This window comes from Coregonus clupeaformis, unplaced genomic scaffold, assembly GCF_020615455.1.
Source record: "Coregonus clupeaformis isolate EN_2021a unplaced genomic scaffold, ASM2061545v1 scaf0419, whole genome shotgun sequence".
NCBI classification, from domain to species: Eukaryota; Metazoa; Chordata; class Actinopteri; order Salmoniformes; family Salmonidae; genus Coregonus; species Coregonus clupeaformis.
In genome coordinates this window covers 107133-123883 of record NW_025533874.1, presented here as the reverse complement: position 1 = coordinate 123883, position 16751 = coordinate 107133, and the positions used below count along the sequence as shown (strand labels likewise).

The window sequence follows — 16751 nt, the reverse complement described above, 5'->3', positions numbered from 1 at the left end:
AACAATAATAGACAAGAACAACAAAAGATATTACATTAAATAAATAAATAAATAAGAGTTATATATAGGAAAGTCACCAAGAGACAACAAAAATACAATTTACACACTATTCATATACACTGAGTGTACAAAACATTATGAACGCCTGCTCTTTCCATGACATAGACTGACCAGGTGAAAGCTATGATCCCATATTGATGTCACTTGTTAAATCCACTTCAATCAGTGTAGATGAAGGGGAGGAGACAGGTTAAATAATGATTTTTAAGCCTAGAGACAATTGACACATGGATTGTGTATGCGTTCCATTCAGAGGGTGAATGGGCAAGACAAAATATTTAACTGCCTTTGAACAGGGTATGGTAGTAGGTGCCAGGCGCACCGGTTTGAGTGTGTCAAGAACTGCAACTCTGCTGGGTTTTTCACGCTCAACAGTTTCCCGTGTGTATCAAGAATGGTCCACTACCCAAAGGACATCCAGCCAGCTTGACACAACTATGGGAAGCATTGGAGTCAACATTGGTCAGCATCGCTGTGGAATGCTTTCGACACCTTGTAGAGTCCATGCCCCAACGAATTGAGGCAAAAGGGGTTGTGAAACTCAATATTAGGAAGGTGTTCTTAATGTTTTGTACACTCAGTGTACACATATTCATTTTGTTATATATAGTACAGTTAAATTAGATTTGTAGAGAAAGGCGCTGTGATACATGTTTTTATCTGTTTTTTTTAAAACTTGCTTTTTGCCCGAGTAACTTCTGGTGGCAGAGCATTCCACGATGATATGGCTCTATACATAACTGAGCAATGCATTAAATCTGTTTTTGGTTTGGGTATCATGAAGAAACCTGTAGTGGCGTGTCTGGTGGGGTATGTATGTATGTTTGAAGTGTATGCAAATAGATTATACAAGTGGTTAGTCCCGTTGATGCTGTTCCGACTCCGAAAGATGACTTCACAGCAGGGTAAAGGTCACGGTCAACACCAATGTCCATAATAACCATGCTCCCATGAATAGTAATAATACTATACTGCAGTTAAGTACACCACCTATTCAGTAGGAATTATTTATATAGTGTCCACACTATAGCACTTCTTCCCTCTTAATTTCAATCCTCCTGCGAGGAAAATACAGTACATTAAGTATACAAGTCAACAACTAAACAACAGCAGTGCTTCCTCTTCTTTTCTTTGCAATACTTTAGAACTTGTGCTAGTGTTACTGCAACTGTAAACAAACAAAGATAACAGACCTTTTTCTTTCAACTATGTCTGCTATTCAAAAACTAACACCATGAGTCTCCTAGTCTCAACTATAGTCAGTCTGTCAGGAGCCTTGTGACTACGCTGTGATGTGCGCAGTACTCCTGGTGTTCCACTAGACACAGGTGAGGCGTGTCCCAGTGGAGCTGGATCTGAGGGCACAGGAGTGGGTCGGGTGTTGGTAAGAGACAGTCCATCACCCTCTCCTGGAGCCACTGAATGCCCCTGTTCCTCAGAAACTGTTCCCTGTGGTGTTTCCACTTGTGCACTACCCCCCACAGCTGTTTTGTCTGAATACATTGTATTTTCTTTGTCATAGCGTAGCCGGATGTGGTCCTGGTGTCTGCGCATGACTCGACCATCAGTCAGTTTGACTACAAAGGAGACTGGACCACTCTGACTCAGAATGATACCTGGCAACCAGCGTTGACTGCTTGTGAAGTTGTGGATGTAGACAGTGTAATTTGGTTTAACCGTCTCTCTCTTGCGTGGTGGTCATGTCTCACTTTTTGTTTCTTCTGCTTTTGTTCCACTTGTGCTTTGATGTCCGGATGCAGTAGGTCCAGGTGAGCTTTTGGCTTTCTGCCCATTAGCATCTCAGCTGGAGTCTTTCCTGTTGTTGTTTGTGGCATGATACGGTACTGGAACAAGAACTGAGAAAGCTTGGTTGCGATGGTTCCCCCATTCCTCCTTTTGAGCCCCTCTTTGAGTGTCTGCACAGCCCGCTCCGTTAAGCCGTTTGAGGCCGGGTGAAACGGAGCGCTGCGGACATGGCGAATCCCAATTCTCTGCATGATTTCTTGAAACAAGTCACAGGTGAAGGTTGTCACATTGTCTGACACTAGAGAGTCAGGCAGACCATGGGTTGCAAACACCTGGCGCAGCTTCTCAATGGTTGTTGTCACTGTGATGTTGCTCATTATGTGAGCCTCCAGCCACCTGGAGTGCACGTCCACCATGACAAGGAACATGTGACCCATAAAAGGGCCTGCAAAGTCTATGTGCAACCTGGACCATGGGCGGTCAAGCCACTCCCACGGATGTAGTGGCGCAGGCGGAGCCATCTTCTGGTTGATCTGGCACTCAGAACAGGATTTTACTTTCTTTCTAAGTCTTGATCCATGTTAGGTCACCAGATATAAGATCTGGCTAAACTTTTTATCCGGGATGCACCCGCATGAACGTCATGAACCTCGTCCATGACTTGTGAACGGCCAGGGGGCGGGACGACCACTCTGGACCGCCAGAGTATGCAGCCATCTTGCACACTCAGCTCAGTTTGGCACTTTGCATACGGTCTCAGTCCATCATCCTCTATGACAGGAGGCCAACCCTGCATAAGGAATCTTTTCACTTGGGACAGGATAGGTTCCAGGTCTGTCCACTGTTTAATCGGTTTGGCATTCACAGGTGAGTCTGACAATCTCTCCATTAGGAAAATTGTCTCGGGATCACCACAGTTGTGGCGGGCATCTCTGGTAGCGGGAGATGGCTGAGCACATCTGCGTTTGCATTGTCCTTCCCCGCTCTGTACACAATGGTGTATTAGTGAGCTGAAAGTGTGAGAGCCCAGCGCTGTATCCTTGCTGAAGCCATGGGAGGAATACATCTTGATTCACTGAAAAAGCTCATCAGGGGCTTGTGGTCAATGCATATGGTGAAATGATGACCTTAGAGGTACTGATAAAAACGTTTTACAGCAAAGACTATGGCTAGAACTAGAACTTACTTCTCTAACTGTGAATATCCCTTCTCAGCGTGCGCAATGCAAATCCAATAGGTTTTTCTGACCCATCCTCCATCTGATGAGAGAGTACTGCCCCGACACCATAGGGCGAGGTGTCACATGACAGGATGATCTCTTTGTATTAGTCGAAGTGAACCAGCAGTTGTTCTGATTGTAGTAGTGCTTTTACTTCCTTGAAAGCTTTCTTTTGTGCTGGTCCCCACTTCCAATTACAGGCTTTGTGGAGCAGCTGGTACAGTGGAGCCAACACTGTTGAGACCTCAGGGAGGAACTTACCATAGTAATTCACCATGCCCAGGAACGACCTAAGCTCGGACACGTTCTTGGGGTTTGGAGCATCCTTAATTGCTCTGACTTTGTCCACCACAGGACACAGACCCTGTGATTTTGTGACCTAGGTATGTCACGCTCTGTGCTTGGAAGGTGCACTTGCTACGCTTCAGGCGCAGCCCTGCATCAGAGAGTCTCGTTAACACCTAGTCCAGATTGCGGAGGTGCTCCTCCTCTGTCTCCCCTGTAACCAGGATGCCGTCCAGGTACACTGCTACATGAGGGATCCCCTGCAACAGATTGTCCTCTGGAAAATGGCCGGACTGGATGCCAACCCGAAAACCAAGCGGTTGTATTTGAACAAGCCTTTGTGAGTATTGACTGTCACATCCTCTTTTGATTCCTCGTCCAGGAGGAGCTGTTGGTAGGCATGGCTCATGTCCAGCTTTGAAAACGTATTTTCTCCTGCAAGCGTCGCGAAGAACAGGTCCTCCACCCGCAAAAGTGGGTAAGTGTCCAGCTTGGAGGCCATGTTGATGGTGAGTTTGTAGTCCCCGCATATACACACCGTGCCGTCACTTTTCAGAACGGGAATGATTGGAACTGCCCAGCGGGAGAACTGATTGGGTGTAATGATGTTTCTTGCAGCTGCTCCAACTCATCCTCCACTTTCTTTTTCATGGCGTAGGTTACTGTCCTGGGCTTGAAAAAACAAGGCTCTGCTTGAGGATCCACGAACAGGACCCTGCAGCATGCCCAGTTAATCTCTGAAAACCTCAGAGTACTTTTTAATGACATCCACAGTCACTTGTGTGTGTTTTATCTCACCACAGTTCAGTTGTATTTTGTTGAGCCAGTCATGCCCTAGTAGACTAGGTCCATTCCCTTTAACCACCAGGAGCCGTGCTCTCGCTTCCTGGCTGTTGTATCCACCTCTAGAGCCCCCTGCAATGGTATGGTCTCTCAAGTGTACATACGCAGTCTGATCCCTGCCGGTGTGATGGCAGGAGCCTATTTTGAGTCCCAGGTCTTTCTGTAGGTCTCCTCAGTTATGACAGATGGAGAGGCCCCTGTGTCAACCTCCATCCTCATCTCTTTTCCATCTACCTCCACTGTATCATAGATAGGCTCCTCGCGCGGGTCACTTACATTAAACATGTTGTAGGAACAATCCTCTTCTTCTGTGCTCTCTAGATGGTGCGCTGCTGACTGCAGCTTCTTCGATTTGAACTTGCCCTGCCCAGTGCCTTGCGGTCGAAGGCAGAGCAGTTGCCATACCAGGTAGTGATGCAACCAGTCAGGATGCTCTTGATAGTGCAGCTGTATAACTTTTTGAGGATCTGAGGACACATGCCAAATATTTTCAGTCTCCTGAGGGGGAATAGGCTTTGTCGTGCCCTCTTGGTGTGTTTGGACCATGATAGTTTGTTGGTGATGTGGACACCAGTGTAGTACGATTCAAACTTAGTCCTGTATTGACTCTTTGCCTCTTTGATGGTTCGTCGAAGGGCATAGCGGCATTTCTTATAAGCGTCCAGGTTAGAGTCCCGCTCCTTGAAAGCGGCAGCTCTACCCTTTAGCTCAGTGCAGATGTTGCCTGTAATCCATGGCTTCTGGTTGGGGTATGTACGTACGGTCACTGTGGGGACGTCATTGATGCACTTATTAATGAAGCCAATAACTGATGTGGTGTACTCCTCAATGCAATCGGGAGAATTCCAGAACATATTCCATTCTGTGCTAGCAAAACAGTCCTGTAGCTTAGCATCTGCGTCATCTGACCACTTCTTTATTAACCGAGTCACTGGTGCTTCCTGCTTTAGGTTTTGCTTATAATTAGGAATCAGGAGGATAGAATTATGGTCAGATTTGCCAAATGGAGGGCGAGGGAAAGCTTTGTACGCGTCTCTGTATATGGAGTAAAGGAGGTCTATTTGTTTACAAATACACACAGGCCTCCCCTTGTCTTACCGGAGTCAGCCGATCTATCCTGCCGATGTAGCGTATATCCCGCCAGCTGTATGTTGTCCATTTCGTCATTCAGCCACGACTCGTTGAAACATAAGATATTACAGTTTTTAATGTCCCGTTGGTAGGATATCCGTGATCGTAGGTCATCTATTTTGTTTTCCAATGATTGTACGTTGGCTAATAGGACTGATGGTAGAGGCATATAACTTGTTCACCGTCGGAACCTTACAAAGCACCCCGACATACGTCCACGATATCTCCATCTCTTTCTCATGCGAATGACAGGGATTTGTGCCTTGTCGGGTGTCTGTAGAATATCCTTCGCGTCCGACTTGTTGAAAAAAAAATCTTCATCCAATACGAGGTGAGTAATCGCTGTCCTGATATCCAGAAACTATTTTTGATCATAAGAGACGGTGGCAGAAACATTATGTACAGAATAAATTACAAATAACGCAAAGAAACACACATAATAGCACAATTGGTTAGGGGGCAGCCATCTCATCCGGTGCCATTATTATTCAAGAGAATAGAGCGCTGTTTAGTCTCATCTGTAATTCCATTTGCCAAGAAAAAGTGTCCCAACCTTTTCACATATTCTGTCCACGTTCTTTTCTGTCCTGCTCTCCAAAAAAAGAAATGGCTAACTCACGGTTTCTTAGCTAGCTAGCACAACATCACGTACCAGCTGACCTCAAAGTTTTATCCTCATCGCCAAAAAGATGTGGTAACTTTACAAGGATTATCCACACGCGTTTCAATGTTCATTGCCTTTACTTGCAAACTACAAAATAAAAGGGTACAGCCATGTACAAACGGTAGAAAACAGGAGAGCGATATACCCAACTCAACATGAGGTAGTGTTCCATTAATGCTGTGCCAATTCTGGGTGATGACATCACAGGAGGATAAAAGGTCACGGTCAACACCAATGTCCATAATAACGTACCTCTCTCCATCTTCACAACAACTTTGTCAATATGACTTCACCATGATAATTGACCATCCAATGTTACTCCTAGGAGTTCAGCTTCTTCAACTTGTTCAATGGTCACACCCTTTATGTACAACTCCAGTTGAGGTTTACGTGTAAGAGAATACTTTGAACCAAATACAATGCTTTTGGTTTTAGTATTTAAGACCAGTTTATTTTTCAAAATACCCATTCTGACACTAACTCCTTGCTAAGACTCTCAGTGAGTTCACTGGCTGTAGGTCCAATTTTAATGGTAGGTTTATTTGAACAGTGAGAGACAGAATAACAACAAAAAAAATCCAGAAAAACGCATGTCAAAAATGTTATAAATTGATTTGCATTTTAATGAGGGAAATAAGTATTTGACCCCTCTGCAAAAACATGACTTAGAACTTGGTGGCAAAACCCTTGTTGGCAATCACAGAGGTCAGACGTTTCTTGTAGTTGGCCACCAGGTTTGCACACATCTCTGGAGGGATTTTGTTCCACTCCTCTTTGCAGATCTTCTCCAAGTCATTAAGGTTTCGAGGCTGACGTTTGGCAACTCGAACCTTCAGCTCCCTCCACATATACTGGCTAGGCCACTCCAGGACCTTATTGTACTTCTTCTTGAGCCACTCCTTTGTTGCCTTGGCTTTGTGTTTTGGGTCATTGTCATGCTGGAATACCCATCCACGACCCATGTTCAATGCCCTGGCTGAGGGAAGGAGTTTCTCACCCAAGATTTGACGGTACATGGCCCCGTCCATCGTCCCTTTGATGCGGTGAAGTTGTCCTGTCCCCTTAGCAGAAAAACACCCCCAAAGCATAATGTTTCCACCTCCATGTTTGACGGTGGGGATGGTGTTCTTGGGGTCATAGGCAGCATTCCTCCTCCTCCAAACACGGCGAGTTGAGTTGATGCCAAAGAGCTCGATTTTGGTCTCATCTGACCACAACACTTTCACCCAGTTCTCCTCTAAATCATTCAGATGTTCATTGGCAAACTTCAGACGGGCCTGTATATGTGCTTTCTTGAGCAGGGGGACCTTGCGGGCGCTGCAGGATTTCAGTCCTTCACAGCGTAGTGTGTTACCAATTATTTTCTTGGTGACTATTGTCCCAGCTGCCTTGAGATCATTGACAAGATCCTCCCTTGTAGTTCTGGGCTGATTCCTCACCGTTCTCATGATCATTGCAACTCCACGAGGTGAGATCTTGCATGGAGCCCCAGGCCGAGGGAGATTGACAGTTATATTGCGTTTCTTCCATTTGCGAATAATCGCACCAACTGTTGTCACCTTCTCACCAAGCTGCTTGGCGATGGTCTTGTAGCCCATTCCAGCCTTGTGTAGGTCTACAATCTTGTCCCTGACATCCTTGGAGAGCTCTTTGGTCTTGGCCATGGTGGAGAGTTTGGAATCTGATTGATTGATTGCTTCTGTGGACAGGTGTCTGTTATACAGGTAACAAACTGAGATTAGGAGCACTCCCTTTAAGAGTGTGCTCCTAATCTCAGCTCGTTACCTGTATAAAAGACACCTGGGAGCCAGAAATCTTTCTGATTGAGAGGGGGTCAAATACTTATTTCCCTCATTAAAATGCAAATCATTTTATAACATTTTTGACATGCGTTTTTCTGGATTTTGTTGTTGTTATTCTGTCTCTCACTGTTCAAATAAACCTACCATTAAAATTATAGACGGATAATTTCTTTGTCAGTGGCCAAACGTACAAAATCAGCAGGGGATCAAATACTTTTTTCCCTCACTGTATCTCCAAAACGACAAGGGCAATAAACATAATCTTGGTAGCAAAAGAAAGGTAACACATGTGAGATGTATCTTGAAGTGAAATAATTAATGTGGTATTACTGTGTCAGAATACATGAAGCTAGAACACAGCATAAATTGGGAGGTTTTGATTCCGCCTGAAAGTAACTTCAGGTTTTATAGGAAATGCTTTATTGGACTTATGCAGCTGCAGCCCCTAAACACTATGGGACCATAGCCCAATATCTGATGAGTACTTATGTGAAGTTTGATGCCAATAAAGTAAAGTAAACCAAAGTTGTAGGGGTTTTAGTTGAAGTATGTTTAGGCGGATTACCAAATGGAGACATTTGGGTAGATTTGGGCACCATCAGTGCCATTTGACTTTTATCAGGTACCAGACAGCAAAAGTAATTTAATTTCACTAACATATCACTATATGTGTACATCCCATCAAAATACAACTGTTTTGATGTTGTTTCCAATGTTCTCCCAGACCTCTATACGTGTTCCCATTAAAATAAACCATACAATGGGAAAGTTTGACTCCAAACTGAGCAGATTTATTAGAAACTATAAACAACAAATGTAAAAACAAAAAGTCCACACATCCCAAAACTACAAACAATGATATTGTGTCCTTGGGTGGGTTGTCACACAAAATGTAGACCCTTTTTACCCTAAAACTTGCTGTCGTGCCAATCCTTGAAACAGTTACGCTTTGATTTAAGGCACAAAGGGACTTGGCACTTCCTGCAGTACACAGGTGTTTTCACTTTGGGGATGCCAACATCCAGACATCTCCCACAGTTCTTCCTGTCTTTGCTGGCATCATCACCATAGTATTCTGGCATGCAGGATGTTGGTGGTGGTCGTGGTGGAGGTTGTGGTTCAGACTGTTTAGCAAAGCTCACTATTTCTGTGAGTAGCTTTTCCCTGAACTTCTTCTGTGTGTATGGCTTAGTGGGGTTGTTCTTATGTAGTTATTTGTGAAGTAGGAAACTATTTACAACAGCAATATCAACTAAATGAAAAAGAAAAGTCTTATACCATTTCATCGTCTTGTGGTGAACACTGTAGTATCCAATCAATGCGTCGGATAAATCCACTCCACCCATGCTCCGGTTGTAGTCGGCTACCGCATCTGGGACGGGCACAGTTTTAGTCTGCCATACACCACCCTCTTTTACCTTCCTTTTGACAGTTTGTCCATTAAATGCTTCATGTACAGTAGAGCACATGGTTACCTCACGTGTGTCCATCCATTTTACAAATAATCCATTTCCTTTGCGTATCCACCGCAAATCTCCCCTTTCTGCTTTTTTTGGCAGGTTGTTCCTTTTGGTTTGTGGGAAACCAATCCTGTTCGTTCTAATTGTCCCACAGGCACCAGTGTTTCTTCTACGTAGTTCCTCAAAAAGGGCAGGGCTAGAATAGAAATTGTCTACAAAAATATAGGAGCGTATAGCCCCCACCAAGTAGAGGGAATGGCATCAAGTCCATAACTGAAGTGTAGCTTAGTCCCTGGCCTGGTGTGTGTCACGACTTCCGCCGAGGCTGCCTCCCCTCCTTGTTCGGGCAGGCTTCGGCGCTCATTGTCACCGGCTTACTAACCACTGCCGCTCCTATATTCATCATTCCATTTGTCTTGTCTTGTCTTGTCATTACACACACCTGGTTCTTATCCCCTCGCTAGTCTGTGTATAAGTGTTCCCTCTGCCCCCTTGTCCTTGTGGGTGATTGTTTGGATGCGCTGACTTTGAGAAAGCTTTCCTTTTTCTTTTGGGTTGAGGGCTCTTTACAGGGGACTCAGTGTCCGATGAAGACCGTGGCCTAGACAAGCGGCCAGGCTGAGAAAGAGGAGGCTCTGCCTGAGGAAGGGGAAGCTGTGGCTGAGGAGGCAGATGCTCTGGCTGTGGCTCATCCCCCCTATAATCCTCACTGTGCAAACAAGACAAAAGAGAAAAGAAAATCATGACTAAATCACACTTGTATTCATTCATTGACAAATCTGACTCAAAACAGTCAGATATATAAAATAAATAGTTAGAACTATGAGAATGTTGACTAAAGTGATAATTCAGTGACAATAAATAATACACATAGCATTGTATTGTAAGTAAACTTGCGTGTGGGCCTCTAAGCTAAGCTAGCACTAATTTACGTTGAGCTTCAGTTACTCAAATATATATTTTAGAATGTATGTTTTGTACTCATACAATAAATTAGTAATAGTAGTATTAGAAGTAATAAATAACAATGGGATTACATACTCTTCTGATGCTTGAGTAGGGCCCTGGACACGATAACCTTCGTTCTCGTCGTTGGGGTCTGGTTCGTCCGGTCTAAGCAGGTCCTCATCGTCCGATTCAGAGTCAATGGGGATACATGGAGTCCAACTTTCATCTGTTACAATTAATAACGCCTCTGTAACTGTATATTTGTTACTAGAGCCTGCCATATTTTTATAAACTTTGCGTTTTACCTCCGTTTTACCTCCGAAGAGAGACACTAGAGTTTCTTTTCAAGTGGTTTTATTCGATCAGACACTACTTTTGGTAACAAAAACAAAGGTAATACGCAGTTTGTTGTTGTGAGAGAAAAAAATGGACGTTTGTTATTGACGTTCTTTGATTAATAGTTTAGTGAGTGTTGGTCAGAAAGGAACACGGCTTTCACTGTTGGAATCTGTGAGGTAGCAGCTTTCGAATGGTGTATTGTTTGTGTAGATAGGTTGAGAAAAATACGTTATCTGTCTACGAATATATATATATTTGCTTGGAGCCTGAATATTATTTCATTTGGGCAACAACAGTTTAGCTAGATTCACAGTTGAGACGCTTCTCTTTCCAGTAGTGTATAACATTCAGGTATTCACACATTTAAAAACCGTACTACGTCATTGTTTGCGATTGCGGGAGGAGTACCCCGGATATGGGGAACCTCGGGCTGAAGAGGTTAAGAGATAAGATAACAAACATTAGGCTCGGTATCAGTTAAGCAAGACCTGATGAGAAGTTTGATGATAGGAAAGTGATATTACAGCTTAAGCCTTCTACCTGCCATCTTGATCCTATCCCCACAACCTTCTTCAAAACAGTTTTTAATTGCATATTTTGTTAATCACTCCCTGTTCACAGGCACTTTCTCCACTGCACTAAAAACTGCTATGGTGAAACCCCTTCTGAAGAAAAGTAATCTAGATTCTTCAGCTCCAATCTCCAACCTTCCATTCTTAAGTAAAATTCTGAAGAAATTGGTTTTCAAACAACTGTATTTCTAAAAAATTCCAACCTGATTTTCGTGCCCACCACAGCACAGACAGCCTTAGTTAAAGTGGTAAATGATCTTAGAGCCAACACATATGCCAAACAGCTCTCTGTCCTTGTACTCTTGGATTTAAGTGCTGCATTCAACACTGTTAACCATGATGTCCTTCTGGACAGAATGGAGAAGTGGGTTGGCATCTCCGGTCCAGTTCTAAATTTATTTAACAGGTCGAGACTGTCACCCTTGGTGAACATAACTCAAAGAAAATAGATATCACATGTGGCGTTCCACAAGGTTACATTTTGGGTCCGGTACTGTTCAGTTTATATATGTTACCCTTTGGCAGCGTTTTCAGAAATTGATTTTGATTTTCACTGCTACCAAGACGATACACAACTTTACATTTCTGTGTCACCGGAGCCGTTTCTATCTCAGGCTGATACATAGACTCATCCATGATTTTATTACAAGCAGGCTTGACTACTGTAATGCTCTCCTGTCTGGTCTACCCAAAAAAGCCATTGGTTAACTGCAAAACATACAGAATGCTGCACACATTACACCGGTTTCAAAGTCTCTGCACTGGCTGCCTGCGTTTTAGAATACATTTTAAGATTATTCTATTGGTTTTTAAATCAATCCACGATTGTGCATCCCAATACATATCATACATGCTTTTGAGTTATGTACCCAGTAGGTAGCTCAGGTCCTCTGGCACTGGCCTTTTAACTATCCCAAAGCCTAGGACCAAGAAGCATGGAAAGGCAGCCTTTAGTTACTATGCCCCCAGTCTCTGGAATAGCCTACAAGAGAACCTGAGGGGGGCTGAAACTGTGGACACATTTAAAAGAGATCTTAAAACACACCTTACTGCTTTGCTTTTCTTTAGGGTGCTTTTTCTTTCTTTTTTCAGTTTGCCAGTTGTTATGTTTTTATTATTATGTTTTTATTTTTTATCCTCTTATGTTTGTTGTGTAGTAAATATTTCTGTTTTTATTTTATTGTTTTTTTATTAGTTTTTTCCTGTGAAGTGCATTGCGTTGCATTCATGTCTGAAATGTGCTATATAAATACAACTTCATTTGATTATACTGTGTATATATATATATATATATATATATATATATATAGTACCAGACAAAAGTTTGGACACACCTACTCATTCAAGGGTCTTTCTTTATTTTTACTATTTTCTACATTGTAGAATAATAGTGAAGACATCAAAACTATGAAATAACACATATGGAATCATGAAGTAACCAAGAAAGTGATGACAGCTTTGCACACTCTTAACCAGCTTCACCTGGAATGCTTTTCCAGCAGTCTTGAAGGAGTTCCCACATATGCTGAGCACTTGTTGGCTGCTTTTCCGTCACTCTGCGGTCCGACTCATCCCAAACCATCTCAATTGGGTTGAGGTCGGGGGATTGTGGAGGCCAGGTCATCTGATGCAGCACTCGATCACTCTCCTTCTTGGTCAAATATACCTTACACAGAGGTGTGTTGGGTCATTGTCCTGTTGAAAACCAAATGATAGTCCCACTAAGCCCAAACCAGATGGGAAGGCATATCGCTGCAGAATGCTGTGGTAGCCATGCTGGTTAAGTGTTCCTTGAATTCTAAATAAATCACAGACAGTGTCACCAGCAAAGCACCCCCACACAATAACACCTCCTCCATGCTTTACGGTGGGAAATACACATGTGGAGATCATCAGTTCACCCACTCCGCGTCTCACAAAGCCACAGTGGTTGGAGCCAAAAATTTCAAATTTGGACTCCAGACCAAAGGACAAATTTCCACCGGTCTAATGTCCATTGCTCGTGTTTCTTGGCCCAAGCAAGTCTCTTATTATTGGTGTTTTAGTAGTGGTTACTTTGCAGCAATTCGACCATGAAGGCCTGATTCACAGTCTCCTCTAAACAGTTGATGTTGAGATGTGTCTGTTACTTGAACTCTGTGAAGCATTTATTTGGGCTGCAATTTCTGAGGCTGGTAACTCTAATGAACTTATCCTCTGCAGCAGAGGTAACTATGGGTCTTCCATTCCTGTGGCGGTCCTCATGAGAGCCAGTTTCATCATAGCGCTTGATGGTTTTTGAAATGTTCCGTATTGACTGACCTTCATGTCTTAAAGTAATAATAGACTGTTGTTTCTCTTTGCTTATTTGAGCTGTTCTTGCCATAATATGGACTTGGTCTTTTACCAAATAGGGCTACCTTCTCTATACCAACCCTACCTTGTCACAACACAACTGATTGGCTCAAACGCATTAAGGAAAGAAATTCCACAAATTAACTTTTAAGAAGGCACACCTGTAAATTGAAATGCATTCGAGGTGACTACCTCATGAAGCTGGTTGAGAGAATGCCAAGAGTGTGCAAAGCTGTCAAGGCAAAGGGTGGCTACTTTGAAGAATCTCAAATATAAATTATATTTTTATTTGTTTAACACTTTTTTGGTTACTACAGTGAGGGAAAAAAGTATTTGATCCCCTGCTGATTTTGCCCACTGACAAAGAAATTATCAGTCTATAATTTTAATGGTAGGTTTATTTGAACAGTGAGAGACAGAATAACAAAAAAGAATCCAGAAAAACGCATGTCAAAAATGTTATAAATTGATTTGCATTTTAATGAGGGAAATAAGTATTTGACCCCCTCTCAATCAGAAAGATTTCTGGCTCCCAGGTGTCTTTTATACAGGTAACGAGCTGAGATTAGGAGCATACTCTTAAAGGGAGTACTCCTAATCTCAGCTTGTTACCTGTATAAAAGACACCTGTCCACAGAAGCAATCAATCAATCAGATTCCAAATTCTCCACCATGGCCAAGACCAAAGAGCTCTCCAAGGATGTCAGGGACAAGATTGTAGACCTACACAAGGCTGGAATGGGCTACAAGACCATCGCCAAGCAGCTTGGTGAGAAGGTGACAACAGTTGGTGCGATTATTCGCAAATGGAAGAAACACAAAAGACCTGTCAATCTCCCTCTGCCTGGGGCTCCATGCAAGATCTCACCTCGTGGAGTTGCAATGATCATGAGAACGGTGAGGAATCAGCCCAGAACTACACGGGAGGATCTTGTCAATGATCTCAAGGCAGCTGGGACCATAGTCACCAAGAAAACAATTGGTAACACACTACACCGTGAAGGACTGAAATCCTGCAGCGCCCGCAAGGTCCCCCTGCTCAAGAAAGCACATATACAGGCCCGTCTGAAGTTTGCGAATGAACATCTGAATGATTCAGAGGAGAACTGAGTGAAAGTGTTGTGGTCAGATAAGACCAAAATCGAGCTCTTTGGCATCAACTCAACTCGCCGTTTTTGGAGGAGGAGGAATGCTGCCTATGACCCCAAGAACACCATCCCCACCGTCAAACATGGAGGTGGAAACATTATGCTTTGGGGGTGTTTTTCTGCTAAGGGGACAGGACAACTTCACCGCATTAAAGGGATGATGGACGGGGCCATGTACCGTCAAATCTTGGGTGAGAACCTCCTTTCCTCAGCCAGGGCATTGAAAATGGGTCGTGGATGGGTATTCCAGCATGACAATGACCAAAAAAACACACATCCAAGGCAACAAAGGAGTGGCTCAAGAAGAAGCACATTAAGGTCCTGGAGTGGCCTAGCCAGTCTCCAGACCTTAATCCCATAGAAAATATGTGGAGGGAGCTGAAGGTTCGAGTTGCCAAACATCAGCCTCAAAACCTTAATGACTTGGAGAAGATCTGCAAAGAGGAGTGGAACAAAATCCCTCCTGAAATGTGTGCAAACCTGGTGGCCAACTACAAGAAACGTCTGACCTCTGTGATTTCCAACAAGGGTTTTGCCACCAAGTACTAAGTCATGTTTTGCAGAGGGGTCAAATACTTATTTCCCTCATTAAAATGCAAATCAATTTGTAACATTTTTGACTTGGTTTTTCTGGATTTTTTTGTTGTTATTCTGTCTCTCACTGTTCAAATAAACCTAACATTAAAATTATAGACTGATCATGTCTTTGTCAGTGGGCAAACGTACAAAATCAGCAGGGGATCAAATACTTTTTCCCTCACTGTACATGGTTCCATATGTATTATTTCATAGTTTGATGTCTTCACTATTATTCTACAATATATATATACACACACACAGTTGAAGTCAGAAGTTTACATACACCTTAGCCTAATACATTTAAACTCAGTTTTTCACAATTCCTGATATGTAATCCTAGTAAAAATTCTGTTTTAGGTCAGTTAGGATCACCATTTTATTTTAAGAATGTGAAATGTCAGAATAATAGTAGAGAGAATGATTTATTTCAGCTTTTATTTATTTAATCACATTCCCAGTGGGTCAGAAGTTTACATACACTCAATTAGTATTTGGTAGCATTGCCTTTAAATTGTTTAACTTGGGTCAAATGAGTCGGGTAGCCTTCCACAAGCTTCCCACAATAAGTTGGGCAAATGTTGGCCCATTCCTCCTGACAGAGCTGGTGTAACTGAGTCAGGTTTGTAGGCCTCCTTGCTCGCACACGCTTTTTCAGTTCTGCCCACAAATGTTCTACAGGATTGAGGTCAGGCCTTTGTGATGGCCACTCAAATACCTTGATTTTGTTGTCCTTAAGCCATTTTGCCACAACTTTGGAAGTATGCTTGGGATCATTGTCCATTTGGAAGACCCATTTGCGACCAAGCTTTAACTTCCTGACTGATGTCTTGCAATGTTGCTTCAATATAGCCACATAATTTTCCTTCCTCACGATGCCATTTATTTTGTGAAGTGCACCAGTCCCTCCTGCAGCAAAGCACCCCCACAGCATGATGCTGCCACCCCCGTGCTTCACGGTTGGGATGGTGTTCTTCGCTTCCCCCTTTTTCTTCCAAACATAACGATGGTCATTATGGCCAAACAGTTCTATATTTATTTCATCAGACCAGAGGACATTTCTCTAAAAAGTACGATCTTTGTCCCCATGTGCAGTTGCAAACCGTAGTCTGGCTTTTTTATGGTGGTTTTGGAGCAGTGGCTTCTTCCTTGCTGAGCGGCCTTTCAGGCTATGTCGATATTGGACTCGTTTAACTGTGGATATAGATACTTTTGTACCTGTTTCCTACAGCATCTTCACAAGATCCTTTGCTGTTGTTCTGGGATTGATTTGCACTTTTTGCACCAAAGTACATTCATCTCTAGGAGACAGAACGCGTCTCCTTCCTGAGTGGTATGACAGCTGCGTGTTCCCATGATGTTTATACTTGCGTACTATTGTTTGTACAGATGAACCTGGTACCTGCAGGGGTTTGGAAATTGCTCCCAAGGATGAACCAGACTTGTGGAGGTCTACAGTTTTTTTCTGAGGTCTTGGTTGATTTATTTTGATTTTTCCATGTCAAGCAAAGACGCATTGAGTTTGAAGGTAGGCCTTGAAATACATCCACAGGTACACCTCCAATTGATTCAAATGATGTAAATTAGCCTATCAGTAGCTTCTAACACCATTACATCATTTTCT

At 43.1% G+C, this 16751-nt stretch overlaps 1 protein-coding gene and 1 pseudogene across 1 annotated transcript in view; both read right to left on the bottom strand.

The window, feature by feature from the left end:
• The window catches only part of klhl32 (kelch-like family member 32), a 54684-nt gene that overhangs the window by 35688 nt on the left and 2245 nt on the right, over positions 1-16751 (bottom strand). The gene's annotated exons all lie outside the window — the stretch shown is intronic.
• On the bottom strand, positions 1379-4438 carry LOC121543942 (annotated as a pseudogene).